The 18692-nt window shown below is 45.1% G+C and overlaps 19 non-coding genes across 19 annotated transcripts; all 19 read right to left on the bottom strand.

Annotated features, from left to right (window-relative positions):
* Positions 1-3046: 3046 nt before the first annotated feature.
* trnaq-uug (transfer RNA glutamine (anticodon UUG)) lies at positions 3047-3118 on the bottom strand. Its single transcript has one exon. It is a non-coding gene; the product is annotated as a tRNA-Gln (tRNA).
* A 205-nt stretch (positions 3119-3323) lies between these two features.
* On the bottom strand, positions 3324-3395 carry trnaq-uug (transfer RNA glutamine (anticodon UUG)). Its single transcript has one exon. It is a non-coding gene; the product is annotated as a tRNA-Gln (tRNA).
* Positions 3396-3485: 90 nt separating this feature from the next.
* trnaf-gaa (transfer RNA phenylalanine (anticodon GAA)) lies at positions 3486-3558 on the bottom strand. The gene has a single exon. It is a non-coding gene; the product is annotated as a tRNA-Phe (tRNA).
* Positions 3559-3651: 93 nt separating this feature from the next.
* Positions 3652-3725, bottom strand: trnai-aau (transfer RNA isoleucine (anticodon AAU)). The gene has a single exon. It is a non-coding gene; the product is annotated as a tRNA-Ile (tRNA).
* An 88-nt stretch (positions 3726-3813) lies between these two features.
* On the bottom strand, positions 3814-3885 carry trnap-agg (transfer RNA proline (anticodon AGG)). Its single transcript has one exon. It is a non-coding gene; the product is annotated as a tRNA-Pro (tRNA).
* Positions 3886-10235: 6350 nt separating this feature from the next.
* trnaq-uug (transfer RNA glutamine (anticodon UUG)) lies at positions 10236-10307 on the bottom strand. The gene has a single exon. It is a non-coding gene; the product is annotated as a tRNA-Gln (tRNA).
* Positions 10308-10397: 90 nt separating this feature from the next.
* Positions 10398-10470, bottom strand: trnaf-gaa (transfer RNA phenylalanine (anticodon GAA)). The gene has a single exon. It is a non-coding gene; the product is annotated as a tRNA-Phe (tRNA).
* Positions 10471-10779: 309 nt separating this feature from the next.
* trnaq-uug (transfer RNA glutamine (anticodon UUG)) lies at positions 10780-10851 on the bottom strand. Its single transcript has one exon. It is a non-coding gene; the product is annotated as a tRNA-Gln (tRNA).
* Positions 10852-11065: 214 nt separating this feature from the next.
* On the bottom strand, positions 11066-11139 carry trnai-aau (transfer RNA isoleucine (anticodon AAU)). The gene has a single exon. It is a non-coding gene; the product is annotated as a tRNA-Ile (tRNA).
* Positions 11140-11227: 88 nt separating this feature from the next.
* On the bottom strand, positions 11228-11299 carry trnap-agg (transfer RNA proline (anticodon AGG)). The gene has a single exon. It is a non-coding gene; the product is annotated as a tRNA-Pro (tRNA).
* A 742-nt stretch (positions 11300-12041) lies between these two features.
* On the bottom strand, positions 12042-12113 carry trnaq-uug (transfer RNA glutamine (anticodon UUG)). The gene has a single exon. It is a non-coding gene; the product is annotated as a tRNA-Gln (tRNA).
* Positions 12114-12183: 70 nt separating this feature from the next.
* Positions 12184-12256, bottom strand: trnaf-gaa (transfer RNA phenylalanine (anticodon GAA)). The gene has a single exon. It is a non-coding gene; the product is annotated as a tRNA-Phe (tRNA).
* A 93-nt stretch (positions 12257-12349) lies between these two features.
* On the bottom strand, positions 12350-12423 carry trnai-aau (transfer RNA isoleucine (anticodon AAU)). Its single transcript has one exon. It is a non-coding gene; the product is annotated as a tRNA-Ile (tRNA).
* An 88-nt stretch (positions 12424-12511) lies between these two features.
* trnap-agg (transfer RNA proline (anticodon AGG)) lies at positions 12512-12583 on the bottom strand. Its single transcript has one exon. It is a non-coding gene; the product is annotated as a tRNA-Pro (tRNA).
* Positions 12584-16086: 3503 nt separating this feature from the next.
* trnaq-uug (transfer RNA glutamine (anticodon UUG)) lies at positions 16087-16158 on the bottom strand. The gene has a single exon. It is a non-coding gene; the product is annotated as a tRNA-Gln (tRNA).
* Positions 16159-16363: 205 nt separating this feature from the next.
* trnaq-uug (transfer RNA glutamine (anticodon UUG)) lies at positions 16364-16435 on the bottom strand. The gene has a single exon. It is a non-coding gene; the product is annotated as a tRNA-Gln (tRNA).
* Positions 16436-16525: 90 nt separating this feature from the next.
* On the bottom strand, positions 16526-16598 carry trnaf-gaa (transfer RNA phenylalanine (anticodon GAA)). The gene has a single exon. It is a non-coding gene; the product is annotated as a tRNA-Phe (tRNA).
* A 93-nt stretch (positions 16599-16691) lies between these two features.
* trnai-aau (transfer RNA isoleucine (anticodon AAU)) lies at positions 16692-16765 on the bottom strand. The gene has a single exon. It is a non-coding gene; the product is annotated as a tRNA-Ile (tRNA).
* An 88-nt stretch (positions 16766-16853) lies between these two features.
* Positions 16854-16925, bottom strand: trnap-agg (transfer RNA proline (anticodon AGG)). Its single transcript has one exon. It is a non-coding gene; the product is annotated as a tRNA-Pro (tRNA).
* Positions 16926-18692: the final 1767 nt, after the last annotated feature.

The following is an 18692-nucleotide window of genomic DNA, read 5'->3' as shown; positions in this document are numbered from 1 at the left end:
GATGGTCCTGGTGCAGAGGGACAGGGGTTGAAAGCCTTGCTGGAAAGGTGGGAGTTTCTCTTTCCAGTGGACAGGAAGCTCTGCAGGCGACTGGGACACCTGGCCAGGGGTCCACAATGCTGGAGGAGCAGGATAAGGGGCAGGAGCAGGGGCAGTAGCACGAGCCGGGGCAGGAGCAGGGCCTCTCGAGCCTGCAGTGCCTGGAGAAAAAAGAAAAAACTTACCCACTTACAGGGTTTGGCTGGAGACAAAATCTTTTGTGTGTCTCTTTTTAGTGGCAGTAGGTGGAGGAGGAACAGACACAGTGGCAGTGGGCACAGCAGAAGTGAGGACAGATGCAGTGGGCACAGTGGTGGTGGGCACGTGGGCTAGAGCCTGCCTCTTCAGCACGTATGCTTTGAAAAGGGCCATATTGGTGTTAGGCCTGGCCTTTGCCTTCTTCAGGTAGGTGATGAGAGCCTGGGCCTCCTTGCTTGGGTCCTCATACACCTCCTTCATTGACCTACCCTTAAAATCCCCAAACTCCACCATCAGACATCCAGAGTGTCCTGTCCTCTGGGCCTCCTGCAGCATGGCCTGTTTTTTTTCTGATACGCCTCTACAGCCTCGCCTACCTCCCTGATCTGCGAGGTGTATCTGAGGAACAGGTGTTTGTTGTCCGACAGCGGGTTGTCCCTCTCCTCCTCCCCCAAAATGCTGCTGACCAGATAGCAGGCATACCCCAGTGAGTTCTCCAGCAGCCACAGGAACCTCTGACCCTGGTGTTTCCCAAACTGGATCTTGCAGTGAGCCAGAACCAGGAACTGGTCTCCAGGATTCCCTCCATTCTGCCTCAAAAAGGCAGTGGCCTCAGCCAGGACCTCCTCCTTACACCTGGCCCTCCCTGCCAACACGATCTTCCTCCTATTGGCCTCCTCAGTTGGCCCCATAAGGAGTCGACCCTCAGAGGTTCTTCGTAAAACCGGGTATGCATACATAATCTGAAAGGACACAGGCATAAACAGAACGTTACATAGCTGTCATATTCCAACTGAAAGTATTTTACTACATCATTTGTTTTTTATGTAATTAATTATTATAATATTATAATAATTAATGAATATTATTATTATTATTATTATGAGCATAAGCATTATTGTTTTTTATACAACTGTGAATCACTTTGAATTGCCTTGTGTACAAATTGTAAATAGTGTGATGAACTTATTAATAAGAAAATAAATAACACTTCTTGGTACAATCTTGCTGGTATCATGCCATGCTTAAATCATTTTGTTTTGTTTAGCTTTTGTGGCAGAGATTACTAAGAAACACCAAATATAACATAAAGGCGTTTATGCCAATTCATAATAATATGATCATCAAACAGATCTAAAACTTAAAATGGTATATCAAATCGTTTTGGTATATCTTTTATAACATAGTCGAGAATCATTTGTTGAAACAAAAAAACACTTGTTTTTGCCTATTCATGTCTTTTTAAATATGTATAACATAGTATTTAAAAAGATAACATAAATATGTATACTGGTGTATAACATAGTATAGTATAACATATATGAATTAAACTTTTTTTTTTAAAGGTTTTAGTAAAAATCTTCTTGTGGTCAAAATAATGTAATGAATGACACAAAAAAATACTAAATTAACAACAACAAAAAAAGGGTTTAAGGAGGATATAGCTCAATTAGCGGTCGGCTAATTATCTTGACAGTAGTGGCATGTTTTTTACTGTATATCATGGTAAAGTTGCAGGTTCACATGTACAGAAGAAAACGTGTGCTATTACACGCTAGCTAGCTTTATTGGCATGTTTAATTGTCTAAAAACAAGCACTGTTTATGAATAAATAATGATCGATTATACAGTCGTGAAGAATAGACTTACCTGTTGCAAAGATTGCAAAGATGACGATAATAATAGCGGTCGCCGATTGGTCAAAAGTAAGCCACAGGAGCAGAGCCAGGAGAGAAACGCGATTGGTCAAAAGTAAGCCACAGGAGAGAAAGGCGATTGGTCAAAAGTAAGCCACAGGAGAGAAACACGATTGGTCAAAAGTAAGCCACAGGAGAGAACGTGATTGGTCAAAAGTAAGCCACAGCAGAGAAACACGATTGACTCACGTGGGCTTACTTTGGCTCAATTGGTAGGAAGCAGTAGGCGCAAGCGAGAGGTAGTGGGATCGATGCCTGCATTCTCCAGTGCTGTCCATCCTTTTTACGCCCCCCTTCAAGGGGCACTACCTAGATGAGCTCTTGCAGCTCAGTGCTGCCGAAAAAGTTTTTTCGAACGAGGTACTGCACAGATTCCTGGCAAAAGCAGTTCCCACCGAGATTTGAACTCGGATCGCTAGATTCAGAGCCCAGAGTGCTAACCATTACACCATGGAACCTTGGCGTGTGTCAACTTTTCCCATGAGCAGCAGAGATTTAAGTCATTGAGTCCAGAAGCACGATAGCAAGGATTTAAGTCATTGAGTCCAGAAGCACGATAGCAAGGAGCAAATGAAGCCTTTGCTTTTTAAGCCCATGTTTCCCCAATTCCGACTCGGTTTGAGAGTGCCAATTTCACCGCCACGTCAGCAGTTGCGCATCACCTCTGTTTTTTCCCTCCCTTCCGCAAAGAACCTAAAAAGGTTCCACCGAGATTTGAACTCGGATCGCTGGATTCAAAGCGCAATTTTTTCATTAAATCTACAATTAAAAGGTAGCCAGTGCAAAGTTGCCAGCACAGAGGAAATTCGGCCTGTTTTTTTGTGGTCATTGGAAATCACGCTACAGCACCTGCACACGTGCTAGGGATCGCGCCTCGTCTTTGTCTTTGAGAGCGATGGACACCTTCTCTCCATCATCGAGGGGAATTAGCTCAAATGGTAGAGCGCTTGCTTAGCATGCGAGAGGTAGCGGGATCGATGCCTGCATTCTCCAGTGCTGTCCATCCTTTTTACGCCCCCCTTCAAGGGGCACTACCTAGATGAGCTCTTGCGGCTCAGTGCTGCCGAAAAAGTTTTTTCGAACGAGGTACTGCACACATTCCTGGCAAAAGCAGGTCCCACCGAGATTTGAACTCGGATCGCTGGATTCAAAGCCCAGAGTGCTAACCATTACACCATGGAACCTTGGCGTGTGTCAACTTTTCCCATGAGCAGCAGAGATTTAAGTCATTGAGTCCTGAAGCACGATAGCAAGGAGCAAATGAAGCCTTTGCTTTTTAAGCCCATGTTTCCCCAATTCTGACTCGGTTTGAGAGTGTCAATTTCACTGCCATGTCACCAGTTGCGCATCACCTCTGTTTTTTCCCTCCCTTCCGCAAAGAACCTAAAAAGGTTCCACCGAGATTTGAACTCGGATTGCTGGATTCAAAGCCCAGAGTGCTAACCATTACACCATGGAACCAACACACTCTGCTAGATGGCTGTTTGAGAGGCAGATAGCGATGAGGCTAGGTGGAATCAGGTAGACTAAAAGAGGCAGACATGGTTCCTCTGCCGAAACCCGGGATTGAACCAGGGACCTTTAGATCTTCACTCTAACGCTCTCCCAACTGAGCTATTTCGGCCAGGTACTTGTATGGTTTAGCCAGCAGGGATCTCTGGGAGACCGCCCGTCATTTTCGAGAAGAGCAGAGCAAAGGTCCCAGAGAGAAAATGAGTGGCCCGTACGGGGACCGAACCCGCGACCTTGGCGTTATTAGCACCACGCTCTAACCAACTGAGCTACCCGGCCTCTCTCTGGCACATTTTATCCCCAATTTCTCAGAAATATCCTGGTTGCCCTAATCAGGCTGAAGAGATTAAAAGCAAAGCCTAATAATGGGCTCGTCCGGGATTTGAACCCGGGACCTCTCGCACCCTAAGCGAGAATCATACCCCTAGACCAACGAGCCGAAACGTACATCCTGGTTACTGCTGCTAGGCCGGAAACATTTCAGCTTCCATGGCTTAAAGCGCAATTTTTTGATTAAATCTACAATTAAAAGGTAGCCGGTGCAAAGTTTCCAGCACAGAGGAAATGCGGCCTCTTTTTTTGTGGTCATTGGAAATCACGCTGCAGGACCTGCACACGAATAATGAGAAGCTTACTTACAGGAGCCTGGTCTGCAACACTGGACCCAGTTGATGTTGCAGGAGCAGAGGCAGCACTTGGCTGGACAGAAGGCTGTGGAGGAGACTGCAGAGGAGGCTGAGCAGGGCGCAGAGGAGGAGACTGCAGAGGAGGCTGGGCAGGGTGCAGAGGAGGAGACTGCAGAGGAGGCTGGGCAGGGCGCAGAGGAGGAGACTGCAGAGGAGGCTGGGCAGGGCGCTGCAGTCCTGTGGGTGGCTGTAGTGAGGATGGTCCTGGTGCAGAGGGACAGGGGTTGAAGGCCTTGCTGGAAAGATGGGAGTTGCTCTTTCCAGTGGACAGGAAGCTCTGCAGGTGACTGGTACACCTGGCCAGGGGTCCACAATGCTGGAGGAGCAGGATAAGGGGCAGGAGCAGGGGCAGTAGCACGAGCCGGGGCAGGAGCAGGGCCTCTCGCGCCTGCAGTGGCTGGAGAAAAAAGAAAAAAACTTACCCACTTACAGGGTTTGGCTGGAGACAAAATCTTTTGTGCCAGCTGTGAAGCAGATAAATGCTTCCCCCGCGCCAACAGGGCCTTCACATTGGTCGCCAGCAGTGGCCTGTTCTTAGTGGCAGTAGGTGGAGGAGGAACAGACACAGTGGCAGTGGGCACAGCAGCAGTGAGGAATCGACCCTCAGAGGTTCTTCGTAAAACCGGGTATGCATACATAATCTGAAAGGACACAGGCATAAACAGAACGTTACATAGCTGTCATATTCCAACTGAAAGTATTTTACTACATCATTTGTTTTTTATGTAATGAATTATTATAATATTATAATAATTAATGAATATTATTATTATTATTATGAGCATAAGCATTATTGTTTTTTATACAACTGTGAATCACTTTGAATTGCCTTGTGTACAAATTGTAAATAGTGTGATGAACTTATTAATAAGAAAACAAATAACACTTCTTGGTACAATCTTGCTGGTATCATGCCATGCTTAAATCGTTTTGTTTTGTTTAGCTTTTGTGGCAGAGATTACTAAGAAACACCAAATATAACATAAAGGCGTTTATGCCAATTCATAATAATATGATCATCAAACAGATCTAAAACTTAAAATGGTATATCAAATCGTTTTGGTATATCTTTTATAACATAGTTGAGAATCATTTGTTGAAACAAAAAAACACTTGTTTTTGCCTATTCATGTCTTTTTAAATATGTATAACATAGTATTTAAAAAGATAACATAAATATGTATACTGGTGTATAACATAGTATAGTATAACATATATGAATTAAACTTTTTTTTTAAAGGTTTTAGTAAAAATCTTCTTGTGGTCAAAATAATGTAATGAATGACACAAAAAAATACTAAATTAACAACAACAAAAAAATGGTTTAAGGAGGATATAGCTTAATTAGCGGTCGGCTAATTATCTTGACAGTAGTGGCATGTTTTTTACTGTATATCATGGTAAAGTTGCAGGTTCACATGTACAGAAGAAAACGTGTGCTATTACACGCTAGCTAGCTTTATTGGCATGTTTAATTGTCTAAAAACAAACACTGTTTATGAATAAATAATGATCGATTAATAATAGCGGTCGCCGATTGGTCAAAAGTAAGCCACAGGAGCAGGGGGGGGGGGGGGGGGGGGGGGGGTCAGGGGGCAATATGCCCAATATCTATCAATATCAATATCTATCGCCCACTAGAGGTGTCCGAAAACCACCTATTCCGTGGCAAGTAGGTAAGGTTCTTTTTATTAAAACCATTATATTCTTGATTGCTAATTGTCTAAAGTGCTCATTTTTACAAAGTCAATGAAGTGTTCGACCCTTTAGCTACAAAGCTTTACATTTCGTTGCTATTTCAGTAACCTAAATTTTATAATAACAAGAAGGTGATTTTTCCTGGCCAGAAAATAGCTTGTTTGGAATTATAAGAAAGAGATAATTTTTGTTGAAAATTGATGTTAATATTACGGCCGTTTGCTGGACAAACAGATTGTTCGATAACTAAATTAATTCCATTTAAGGTTATCTCATATAATCAATCTGTAATAAGACTATTGATATATTAATGACGAACCATAACCCATTATGGTGATCATTCATATATACAATCGATCTATTTTCAGCTTCGATAATTTAACTGTAATGTGCAATATATTAATCATTCATGATTAATTATTAAATTCCCTATATATAATTTGAGCTAATTTAATGTAAGACTCATTGTCGCTACATCTGTGTTGTGAAATAAAATAATATGTCATTTAAAAAAGACTGTTTTGTTTTATTTGTAATTGTTTGTAAAATATTGTTTAAGATTTACATACCTTGAGGAAGTTGTTCCTCAGCTTGCGAGGCTACAGTTGCCATCTCCAGGTCATCTTCCTCCTCAAAAAAATCCGTAGCAGCAGAGTCTGTAAAATAACATAAAACACTAAGCACATGTCACCAACACACTTGTATGCGTTAAGTGATACTCACCACATGTAAAGAGCTGTCTCCGGGCTGCGGACTCAGACGCAGGTGGTACACGTGGTCCTGCAGCTGTTGAACACGTATTTTCGTTAGACATATATACTGCATAATATATACTGTAATGATTTTAAAGCTTGCAAATCAATTACAGGGTTTGGCTGGAGACAAAATCTTTTGTGCCAGCTGTGAAGCAGATAAATGCTTCCCCCGCGCCAACAGGGCCTTCACATTGGTCGCCAGCAGTGGCCTGTTCTTAGTGGCAGTAGGTGGAGGAGGAACAGACACAGTGGCAGTGGGCACAGCAGCAGTGAGGACAGATGCAGTGGGCACAGTGGTGGTGGGCACGTGGGCTGGAGCCTGCCTCTTCAGCACGTATGCTTTGAAAAGGGCCATATTGGTGTTAGGCCTGGCCTTTGCCTTCTTCAGGTAGGTGATGAGAGCCTGGGCCTCCTTGCTTGGGTCCTCATACACCTCCTTCATTGACCTACCCTTAAAATCCCCAAACTCCACCATCAGACATCCAGAGTGTCCTGTCCTCTCGGCCTCCTGCAGCATGGCCTGTTTTTTCTGATACACCTCCACAGCCTCGCCTACCTCCCTGATCTGCGAGGTGTATCTGAGGAACAGGTGTTTGTTGGCCGACAGCGGGTTGTCCCTCACCTCCTCCCCCAAAATGCTGCTGACCAGATAGCAGGCATACCCCAGTGAGTTCTCCAGCAGCCACAGGAACCTCTGACCCTGGTGTTTCCCAAACTGGATCTTGCAGTGAGCCAGAACCAGGTACTGGTCTCCAGGATTCCCTCCATTCTGCCTCACAAAGGCAGTGGCCTCAGCCAGGACCTCCTCCTTACACCTGGCCCTATCTGCCAACACGATCTTCCTCCTATTGGCCTCCTCAGTTGGCCCCATAAGGAGTCGACCCTCAGAGGTTCTTCGTAAAACCGGGTATGCATACATAATCTGAAAGGACACAGGCATAAACAGAACGTTACATAGCTGTCATATTCCAACTGAAAGTATTTTACTACAGCATTTGCTTTTTATGTAATAAATTATTATAATATTATAATAATTAATGATTATTATTATTATGAGCATAAGCATTATTGTTTTTTATACAACTGTGAATCACTTTGAATTGCCTTGTGTACAAATTGTAAATAGTGTGATGAACTTATTAATAAGAAAATAAATAACACTTCTTGGTACAATCTTGCTGGTATCATGCCCTGCTTAAATCGTTTTGTTTTGTTTAGCTTTTGTGGCAGAGATTACTAAGAAACACCAAATATAACATAAAGGCGTTTAGGACAATTCATAATAATATGATCATCAAACAGATCTAAAACTTAAAATGGTATATCAAATCGTTTTGGTATATCTTTTATAACGTAGTTGAGAATCATTTGTTGAAACAAAAAAACACTTGTTTTTGCCTATTCATGTCTTTTTAAATATGTATAACATAGTATTTAAAAAGATAACATAAATATGTATACTCGTGTATAACATAGTATAGTATAACATATATGAATTAAACTTTTTTTTAAAGGTTTTAGTAAAATATCTTCTTGTGCTCAAAATAATGTAATGAATGACAAAAATGAGGATGGAGGAATCGAATGAAAGCTTTTTTATACATTGGAATACTTGATCACTCGAGCGTCACTTCATAGCGTCATCAGCAGCGCTCAAAGGATCTGCCCTCATGTTGTTGCAGTTTGTTTATTTAAGAAATTCATAATAAATAATAATAAAGCAAGATACCCTGTTGAAATATGTGTAATGTGTGGTTTATATAAACTGCAAAGGTAAAGTATACTTTAAAACAGATTGTGACCGATGTGAAGGGGGAGGAGAATGTATACGTGCGTCACGTTTAGTCAATAAAACACTTCCGCATAGGATACAACTGTGTATCCTCGCTCATGACTCCTCTGAAAGCCTCCTCACTCCTCGAGGTGCAATTAGAGCAGTGTTTCCCAAACTTTTTTCAGTCGAGGCACCCTTTGAAAATTTAAAAAAAAATGTGGCACCCTACACTAGTGTTGTCACGATACTACTTTGATACTATACCTTGAAATGTATTGATTTTCAATACCACAGGGAATAACTGCCGTATATAGGCCTACTGTCATATAGATATTTTTTAATATTATCAATTTTTTTGTCCATCCATTTTAAGTCTAGGAAATCATTAATTTCTTCTGCAGAGATGACTTTACATGATGACATATTTAATTAAGGCTTTTATTCATAATTCAGCAAAACATTGCTCAATTACCATTGCAAATCTCACCTAAATGTTTGCTCACTCAGTGTAGGCCTATTTGTGTTTTTATATTGGGATAATTTTGTTATAATTGCACAAGATAGCTTGTTTTTAATATATTTTATAATGTAATAATTTCACAGTTAATCTCCAAATTAATGTATAAACAACATAAAGACAGTATATTTTAAATAATTGTTTAATGGCATCTTTTTTATGAATGAAGCCCAGTATCACTGATACCAATACTGCTACTGATGTCAGGAAATACACAGAAATTGAATAAAGTTATCAAACACTTTACAGTCTTCACTGCATAAATAATAAATTAAATATAGATGAATCCTTATTAAAGCTACAAGCGTTCTTTAGTCAAGAGCAGTGAGTAATTTTCTCTGTTACCTGTTCTTTGATTCTGTTGTCACTGCTGCACTTGTTTATCTCACACGCGTCCCATCTTCTCACAACTCTAATTTAAGATTTTAACTAATTTAAGACTGCTCTCATGAGGATACTCAACAAAACGGACATTTTGTCATAACTGTGTGTTATTATTCGTTCAAGCACGAAAGAGAAGTCGATTCTGGCACGCGATGCGCGTCGTCCTGTGTCAGCAGGACATTCACAGACAGCGCGTTCTCTTTTGTCTTTTCGCGGTTGCATGGTTTAAAAGCATTTGCATGAATAAGAACGTGATTATATAATGTAAGGCTAGCCAAAGGATGACAGAAAAAACGGATGCTGCGTTAATTGTGTTTAAATCTTTTTTAACGCGTAAAACTGAAAAACATTAATCGCACGCGTTACCGTTGACAGCAGTACGGACATAACCGATGTGTTTGTGAATATGCGGCAAGACGGACGTTGTGACAATGGTTCGTGTGTATTTGACCGTAAGCGCAACAAGCCATGAAAAAGAGGCAGCTTTATGTGTGGACGCTGGGAATGAAGCACGAGAATGAAATCATGAGGAACCCCCGCAATTCAACGAACGCGGAAAACTTATGAGTTGCATTTTTTATTATAAATTTGTGTGCATTATTTGTTGTTATTAGACGATGCGAGAATGATGATACATTTATTATTATTTTTTTTACACATTTTAGCAATTTAAAAATGTTTAATGGAGTTTTTACACGGCACCCCTGCTCTCGCCAGAAGGCACCCCAGGGTGCCGCGGCACCCCGTTTGGGAAACGCTGAATTAGAGAATTGAGATGTCCTTCAAGATGGCTGAGCTCGATCGGTTTCCGGGTCATAGGATGGAGGACAGAGGAACGAGGAGACGAGGAGGGATATTGAGAAGCACCCTATGTTTCCCCAATTCCGACTCGGTTTGAGAGTGCCAATTTCACCGCCACGTCAGCAATTGCGCATCACCTCTGTTTTTTCCCTCCCTTCCGCGAAGAACCTAAAAAGGTTCTACCGAGATTTGAACTCGGATCGCTGGATTCAAAGCCCAGAGTGCTAACCATTACACCATGGAACCAACACACCCTCCCAGCTGTTTGTCTGAGACGGAGATAGCGATGAGGCTAGGTGGAATCAGGTAGCCTAAAGGAGGCGGGCGTGGTTCCTCTGCCGAAACCCGAGATTGAACCAGGGACCTTTAGATCTTCAGTCTAACACTCTCCCAACTGAGCTATTTCGGCCAGGTACTTGTGCTGTTTAGCCTGGCAAATGAAGGTCCCACCGAGATTTGAATTCGGATCACTGGATTCAGAGCCCAGAGTGCTAACCCTTACACCATGGAACCTCGGCGTGTGTCAACTTTTCCCATGAGGTGCAGAGATTTAAGTCATTCAGTCCAGAACCCCGATAGCAAGGAGCGAAATAAGCCTTTGCTTTTTAAGCCCATGTTTCCCCAATTCCGACTCGGTTTGAGAGTGCCAATTTCACCGCCACTTCAGCAGTTGCGCATCACCTCTGTTTTTCCCCTCCCTTCCGCAAAGATCCTAAAAAGGTTCCACCGAGATTTGAACTCGGATCGCTGGATTCAAAGCCCAGAGTGCTAACCATTACACCATGGAACCAACACACCCTGCTAACTGGCTGTCTGAAAGGTGGAATCAGGTAGACTAAAAGAGGGGGAGGTTGTTCCTCTGCCGAAACCCGTCTAACGCTCTAACGCTCTCCCAACTGAGCTATTTCGGCCAGGTACTTGTGCGGTTTGGCCAGCATGTATGTATGGGAGACCGCCCGTCATTTTCGAGAAGAGCAGAGCGAAGGTCTCAGAGAGAAAATGATTGGCCCGTACGGGGATCGAACTCGCAGCCTTGGCGTTATTAGCGCCACGCTCTAACCAACTGAGCTAACCAGCCTCTCTCTGGCACATTTTATCCCCAATTGCTCAGAAATATCCTGGTTGCCCTAATAAGGCTGAAGAGATTAAAAGCAAAGCCGAATAATGGGCTCGTCCGGGATTTGAACCCGGGACCTCTCGCACCCTAAGCGAGAATCATACCCCTAGACCAACGAGCCGAAACATACATCCTCCCTGCTGCTGTCGGGCCGAAAACATTTCAGCTTCCATGGCTTAAAACGCAATTTTTTGATTAAATCAACAATTAAAAGGTAGCCAGTGCAAAGTTTCCAGCACAGAGGAAATGCGGCCTCTTTTTTTGTGGTCATTGGAAATCACGCTGCAGGACCTGCACACGAATAATGAGAAGCTTATTTACAGGAGCCTGGTCTGCAACACTGGACCCAGTTGATGTTGCAGGAGCAGAGGCAGCACTTGGCTGGACAGAAGGCTGTGTAGGAGACTGCAGAGGAGGCTGAGCAGGGCGCAGAGGAGGAGACTGCAGAGGAGGCTGGGCAGGGCGCAGAGGAGGAGACTGCAGAGGAGGCTGGGCAGGGCGCAGAGGAGGAGACTGCAGAGGAGGCTGGGCAGGGTGCAGAGGAGGAGACTGCAGAGGAGGCTGGGCAGGGCGCTGTTTGTTGTCCGACAGCGGGTTGTCCCTCTCCTCCTCCCCCAAAATGCTGCTGACCAGATAGCAGGCATACCCCAGTGAGTTCTCCAGCAGCCACAGGAACCTCTGACCCTGGTGTTTCCCAAACTGGATCTTGCAGTGAGCCAGAACCAGGAACTGGTCTCCAGGATTCCCTTTTTAAGCCCATGTTTCCCCAATTCCGACTCGGTTTGAGAGTGCCAATTTCACCGCCACGTCAGCAGTTGCGCATCACCTCTGTTTTTCCCCTCCCTTCCGCAAAGATCCTAAAAAGGTTCCACCGAGATTTGAACTCGGATCGCTGGATTCAAAGCCCAGAGTGCTAACCATTACACCATGGAACCAACACACCCTGCTAACTGGCTGTCTGAGAGGTGGAATCAGGTAGACTAAAAGAGGGGGAGGTTGTTCCTCTGCCGAAACCCGGGATTGAACCAGGGACCTTTAGATCTTCAGTCTAACGCTCTCCCAACTGAGCTATTTCGGCCAGGTACTTGTGCGGTTTGGCCAGCATGGATGTATGGGAGACCGCCTGTCATTTTCGAGAAGAGCAGAGCGAAGGTCCCAGAGAGAAAATGATTGGCCCGTACGGGGATCGAACCCGCAGCCTTGGCGTTATTAGCGCCACGCTCTAACCAACTGAGCTAACCAGCCTCTCTCTGGCACATTTTATCCCCAATTGCTCAGAAATATCCTGGTTGCCCTAATAAGGCTGAAGAGATTAAAAGCAAAGCCGAATAATGGGCTCGTCCGGGATTTGAACCCGGGACCTCTCGCACCCTAAGCGAGAATCATACCCCTAGACCAACGAGCCGAAACATACATCCTCCCTGCTGCTGTCGGGCCGAAAACATTTCAGCTTCCATGGCTTAAAGCGCAATTTTTTGATTAAATCAACAATTAAAAGGTAGCCAGTGCAAAGTTTCCAGCACAGAGGAAATGCGGCCTCTTTTTTTGTGGTCATTGGAAATCACGCTGCAGGACCTGCACACGAATAATGAGAAGCTTACTTACAGGAGCCTGGTCTGCAACACTGGACCCAGTTGATGTTGCAGGAGCAGAGGCAGCACTTGGCTGGACAGAAGGCTGTGGAGGAGACTGCAGAGGAGGCTGAGCAGGGCGCAGAGGAGGAGACTGCAGAGGAGGCTGGGCAGGGCGCAGAGGAGGAGACTGCAGAGGAGGCTGGGCAGGGCGCAGAGGAGGAGACTGCAGAGGAGGCTGGGCAGGGCGCAGAGGAGGAGACTGCAGAGGAGGCTGGGCAGGGTGCAGAGGAGGAGACTGCAGAGGAGGCTGGGCAGGGCGCTGCAGTCCTGTGGGTGGCTGTAGTGAGGATGGTCCTGGTGCAGAGGGACAGGGGTTGAAAGCCTTGCTGGAAAGGTGGGAGTTGCTCTTTCCAGTGGACAGGAAGCTCTGCAGGCGACTGGGACACCTGGCCAGGGGTCCACAATGCTGGAGGAGCAGGATAAGGGGCAGGAGCAGGGGCAGTAGCACGAGCCGGGGCAGGAGCAGGGCCTCTCGAGCCTGCAGTGCCTGGAGAAAAAAGAAAAAACTTACCCACTTACAGGGTTTGGCTGGAGACAAAATCTTTTGTGTGTCTCTTTTTAGTGGCAGTAGGTTGAGGAGGAACAGACACAGTGGCAGTGGGCACAGCAGAAGTGAGGACAGATGCAGTGGGCACAGTGGTGGTGGGCACGTGGGCTAGAGCCTGCCTCTTCAGCACGTATGCTTTGAAAAGGGCCATATTGGTGTTAGGCCTGGCCTTTGCCTTCTTCAGGTAGGTGATGAGAGCCTGGGCCTCCTTGCTTGGGTCCTCATACACCTCCTTCATTGACCTACCCTTAAAATCCCCAAACTCCACCATCAGACATCCAGAGTCTCCTGTCCTCTGGGCCTCCTGCAGCATGGCCTGTTTTTTTTCTGATACACCTCTACAGCCTCGCCTACCTCCCTGATCTGCGAGGTGTATCTGAGGAACAGGTGTTTGTTGTCCGACAGCGGGTTGTCCCTCTCCTCCTCCCCCAAAATGCTGCTGACCAGATAGCAGGCATACCCCAGTGAGTTCTCCAGCAGCCACAGGAACCTCTGACCCTGGTGTTTCCCAAACTGGATCTTGCAGTGAGCCAGAACCAGGAACTGGTCTCCAGGATTCCCTCCATTCTGCCTCAAAAAGGCAGTGGCCTCAGCCAGGACCTCCTCCTTACACCTGGCCCTCCCTGCCAACACGATCTTCCTCCTATTGGCCTCCTCAGTTGGCCCCATAAGGAGTCGACCCTCAGAGGTTCTTCGTAAAACCGGGTATGCATACATAATCTGAAAGGACACAGGCATAAACAGAACGTTACATAGCTGTCATATTTCAACTGAAAGTATTTTACTACATCATTTGTTTTTTATGTAATTAATTATTATAATATTATAATAATTAATGAATATTATTATTATTATTATTATGAGCATAAGCATTATTGTTTTTTATACAACTGTGAATCACTTTGAATTGCCTTGTGTACAAATTGTAAATAGTGTGATGAACTTATTAATAAGAAAATAAATAACACTTCTTGGTACAATCTTGCTGGTATCATGCCATGCTTAAATCGTTTTGTTTTGTTTAGCTTTTGTGGCAGAGATTACTAAGAAACACCAAATATAACATAAAGGCGTTTATGCCAATTCATAATAATATGATCATCAAACAGATCTAAAACTTAAAATGGTATATCAAATCGTTTTGGTATATCTTTTATAACATAGTCGAGAATCATTTGTTGAAACAAAAAAACACTTGTTTTTGCCTATTCATGTCTTTTTAAATATGTATAACATAGTATTTAAAAAGATAACATAAATATGTATACTGGTGTATAACATAGTATAGTATAACATATATGAATTAAACTTTTTTTTTTAAAGGTTTTAGTAAAAATCTTCTTGTGGTCAAAATAATGTAATGAATGACACAAAAAAATACTAAATTAACAACAACAAAAAAATGGTTTAAGGAGGATATAGCTCAATTATCCTAACAGTAGTGGCATGTTTTTTACTGTATATCATGGTAAAGTTGCAGGTTCACATGTACAGAAGAAAACATGTGCTATTACACGCTAGCTAGCTTTATTGGCATGTTTAATTGTCTAAAAACAAACACTGTTTATGAATAAATAATGATCGATTATACAGTCGTGAAGAATAGACTTACCTGTTGCAAAGATTGCAAAGATGACGATAATAATAGCGGTCGCCGATTGGTCAAAAGTAAGCCACAGGAGCAGAGCCAGGAGAGAAACGCGATTGGTCAAAAGTAAGCCACAGGAGAGAAAGGCGATTGGTCAAAAGTAAGCCACAGGAGAGAAACACGATTGGTCAAAAGTAAGCCACAGGAGAGAACGTGATTGGTCAAAAGTAAGCCACAGCAGAGAAACACGATTGGCTCACGTGGGCTTACTTTGGCTCAATTGGTAGGAAGCAGTAGGCGCAAGCGAGAGGTAGTGGGATCGATGCCTGCATTCTCTAGTGCTGTCCATCCTTTTTACGCCCCCCTTCAAGGGGCACTACCTAGATGAGCTCTTGCGGCTCAGTGCTGCCGAAAAAGTTTTTTCGAACGAGGTACTGCACAGATTCCTGGCAAAAGCAGTTCCCACCGAGATTTGAACTCGGATCGCTAGATTCAGAGCCCAGAGTGCTAACCATTACACCATGGAACCTCGGCGTGTGTCAACTTTACCCATGAGCAGCAGAGATTTAAGTCATTGAGTCCAGAAGCACGATAGCAAGGATTTAAGTCATTGAGTCCAGAAGCACGATAGCAAGGAGCAAATGAAGCCTTTGCTTTTTAAGCCCATGTTTCCCCAATTCCGACTCGGTTTGAGAGTGCCAATTTCACCGCCACGTCAGCAGTTGCGCATCACCTCTGTTTTTTCCCTCCCTTCCGCAAAGAACCTAAAAAGGTTCCACCGAGATTTGAACTCGGATCGCTGGATTCAAAGCGCAATTTTTTCATTAAATCTACAATTAAAAGGTAGCCAGTGCAAAGTTGCCAGCACAGAGGAAATTCGGCCTGTTTTTTTGTGGTCATTGGAAATCACGCTGCAGCACCTGCACACGTGCTAGGGATTGCGCCTCGCTCAATATACTCAAATGGTAGAGCGCTTGCTTAGCATGCGAGAGGTAGCGGGATCGATGCCTGCATTCTCCAGTGCTGTCCATCCTTTTTACGCCCCCCTTCAAGGGGCACTACCTAGATGAGCTCTTGCGGCTCAGTGCTGCCGAAAAAGTTTTTTCGAACGAGGTACTGCACACATTCCTGGCAAAAGCAGGTCCCACCGAGATTTGAACTCGGATCGCTGGATTCAAAGCCCAGAGTGCTAACCATTACACCATGGAACCTTGGCGTGGGTCAACTTTTCCCATGAGCAGCAGAGATTTAAGTCATTGAGTCCTGAAGCACGATAGCAAGGAGCAAATGAAGCCTTTGCTTTTTAAGCCCATGTTTCCCCAATTCCGACTCGGTTTGAGAGTGTCAATTTCACTGCCATGTCACCAGTTGCGCATCACCTCTGTTTTTTCCCTCCCTTCCGCAAAGAACCTAAAAAGGTTCCACCGAGATTTGAACTCGGATTGCTGGATTCAAAGCCCAGAGTGCTAACCATTACACCATGGAACCAACACACTCTGCTAGATGGCTGTTTGAGAGGCAGATAGCGATGAGGCTAGGTGGAATCAGGTAGACTAAAAGAGGCAGACATGGTTCCTCTGCCGAAACCCGGGATTGAACCAGGGACCTTTAGATCTTCACTCTAACGCTCTCCCAACTGAGCTATTTCGGCCAGGTACTTGTATGGTTTAGCCAGCAGGTATCTCTGGGAGACCGCCCGTCATTTTCGAGAAGAGCAGAGCGAAGGTCCCAGAGAGAAAATGAGTGGCCCGTACGGGGACCGAACCCGCGACCTTGGCGTTATTAGCACCACTCTCTAACCAACTGAGCTAACCGGCCTCTCTCTGGCACATTTTATCCCCAATTTCTCAGAAATATCCTGGTTGCCCTAATCAGGCTGAAGAGATTAAAAGCAAAGCCTAATAATGGGCTCGTCCGGGATTTGAACCCGGGACCTCTCGCACCCTAAGCGAGAATCATACCCCTAGACCAACGAGCCGAAACGTACATCCTGGTTACTGCTGCTAGGCCGGAAACATTTCAGCTTCCATGGCTTAAAGCGCAATTTTTTGATTAAATCTACAATTAAAAGGTAGCCGGTGCAAAGTTTCCAGCACAGAGGAAATGCGGCCTCTTTTTTTGTGGTCATTGGAAATCACGCTGCAGGACCTGCACACGAATAATGAGAAGCTTACTTACAGGAGCCTGGTCTGCAACACTGGACCCAGTTGATGTTGCAGGAGCAGAGGCAGCACTTGGCTGGACAGAAGGCTGTGGAGGAGACTGCAGAGGAGGCTGAGCAGGGCGCAGAGGAGGAGACTGCAGAGGAGGCTGGGCAGGGTGCAGAGGAGGAGACTGCAGAGGAGGCTGGGCAGGGCGCAGAGGAGGAGACTGCAGAGGAGGCTGGGCAGGGCGCTGCAGTCCTGTGGGTGGCTGTAGTGAGGATGGTCCTGGTGCAGAGGGACAGGGGTTGAAGGCCTTGCTGGAAAGATGGGAGTTGCTCTTTCCAGTGGACAGGAAGCTCTGCAGGTGACTGGTACACCTGGCCAGGGGTCCACAATGCTGGAGGAGCAGGATAAGGGGCAGGAGCAGGGGCAGTAGCACGAGCCGGGGCAGGAGCAGGGCCTCTCGAGCCTGCAGTGGCTGGAGAAAAAAGAAAAAAACTTACCCACTTACAGGGTTTGGCTGGAGACAAATTTTTTTGTGCCAGCTGTGAAGCAGATAAATGCTTCCCCCGCGCCAACAGGGCCTTCACATTGGTCGCCAGCAGTGGCCTGTTCTTAGTGGCAGTAGGTGGAGGAGGAACAGACACAGTGGCAGTGGGCACAGCAGCAGTGAGGACAGATGCAGTGGGCACAGTGGTGGTGGGCACGTGGGCTGGAGCCTGCCTCTTCAGCACGTATGCTTTGAAAAGGGCCATATTGGTGTTAGGCCTGGCCTTTGCCTTCTTCAGGTAGGTGATGAGAGCCTGGGCCTCCTTGCTTGGGTCCTCATACACCTCCTTCATTGACCTACCCTTAAAATCCCCAAACTCCACCATCAGACATCCAGAGTCTCCTGTCCTCTCGGCCTCCTGCAGCATGGCCTGTTTTTTCTGATACACCTCCACAGCCTCGCCTACCTCCCTGATCTGCGAGGTGTATCTGAGGAACAGGTGTTTGTTGGCCGACAGCGGGTTGTCCCTCTCCTCCTCCCCCAAAATGCTGCTGACCAGATAGCAGGCATACCCCAGTGAGTTCTCCAGCAGCCACAGGAACCTCTGACCCTGGTGTTTCCCAAACTGGATCTTGCAGTGAGCCAGAACCAGGTACTGGTCTCCAGGATTCCCTCCATTCTGCCTCACAAAGGCAGTGGCCTCAGCCAGGACCTCCTCCTTACACCTGGCCCTATCTGCCAACACGATCTCCCTCCTATTGGCCTCCTCAGTTGGCCCCATAAGGAGTCGACCCTCAGAGGTTCTTCGTAAAACCGGGTATGCATACATAATCTGAAAGGACACAGGCATAAACAGAACGTTACATAGCTGTCATATTCCAACTGAAAGTATTTTACTACAGCATTTGCTTTTTATGTAATAAATTATTATAATATTATAATAATTAATGATTATTATTATTATGAGCATAAGCATTATTGTTTTTTATACAACTGTGAATCACTTTGAATTGCCTTGTGTACAAATTGTAAATAGTGTGATGAACTTATTAATAAGAAAATAAATAACACTTCTTGGTACAATCTTGCTGGTATCATGCCATGCTTAAAT

Source organism: Siphateles boraxobius, unplaced genomic scaffold (genome assembly GCF_051911475.1).
Source record: "Siphateles boraxobius isolate OS27281-9 unplaced genomic scaffold, OSU_SipBor_1 116, whole genome shotgun sequence".
Classification (NCBI taxonomy): Eukaryota; Metazoa; Chordata; class Actinopteri; order Cypriniformes; family Leuciscidae; genus Siphateles; species Siphateles boraxobius.
Note: the sequence above shows the minus strand (reverse complement) of the source record. Positions and strands in the feature narration are given on the sequence as shown.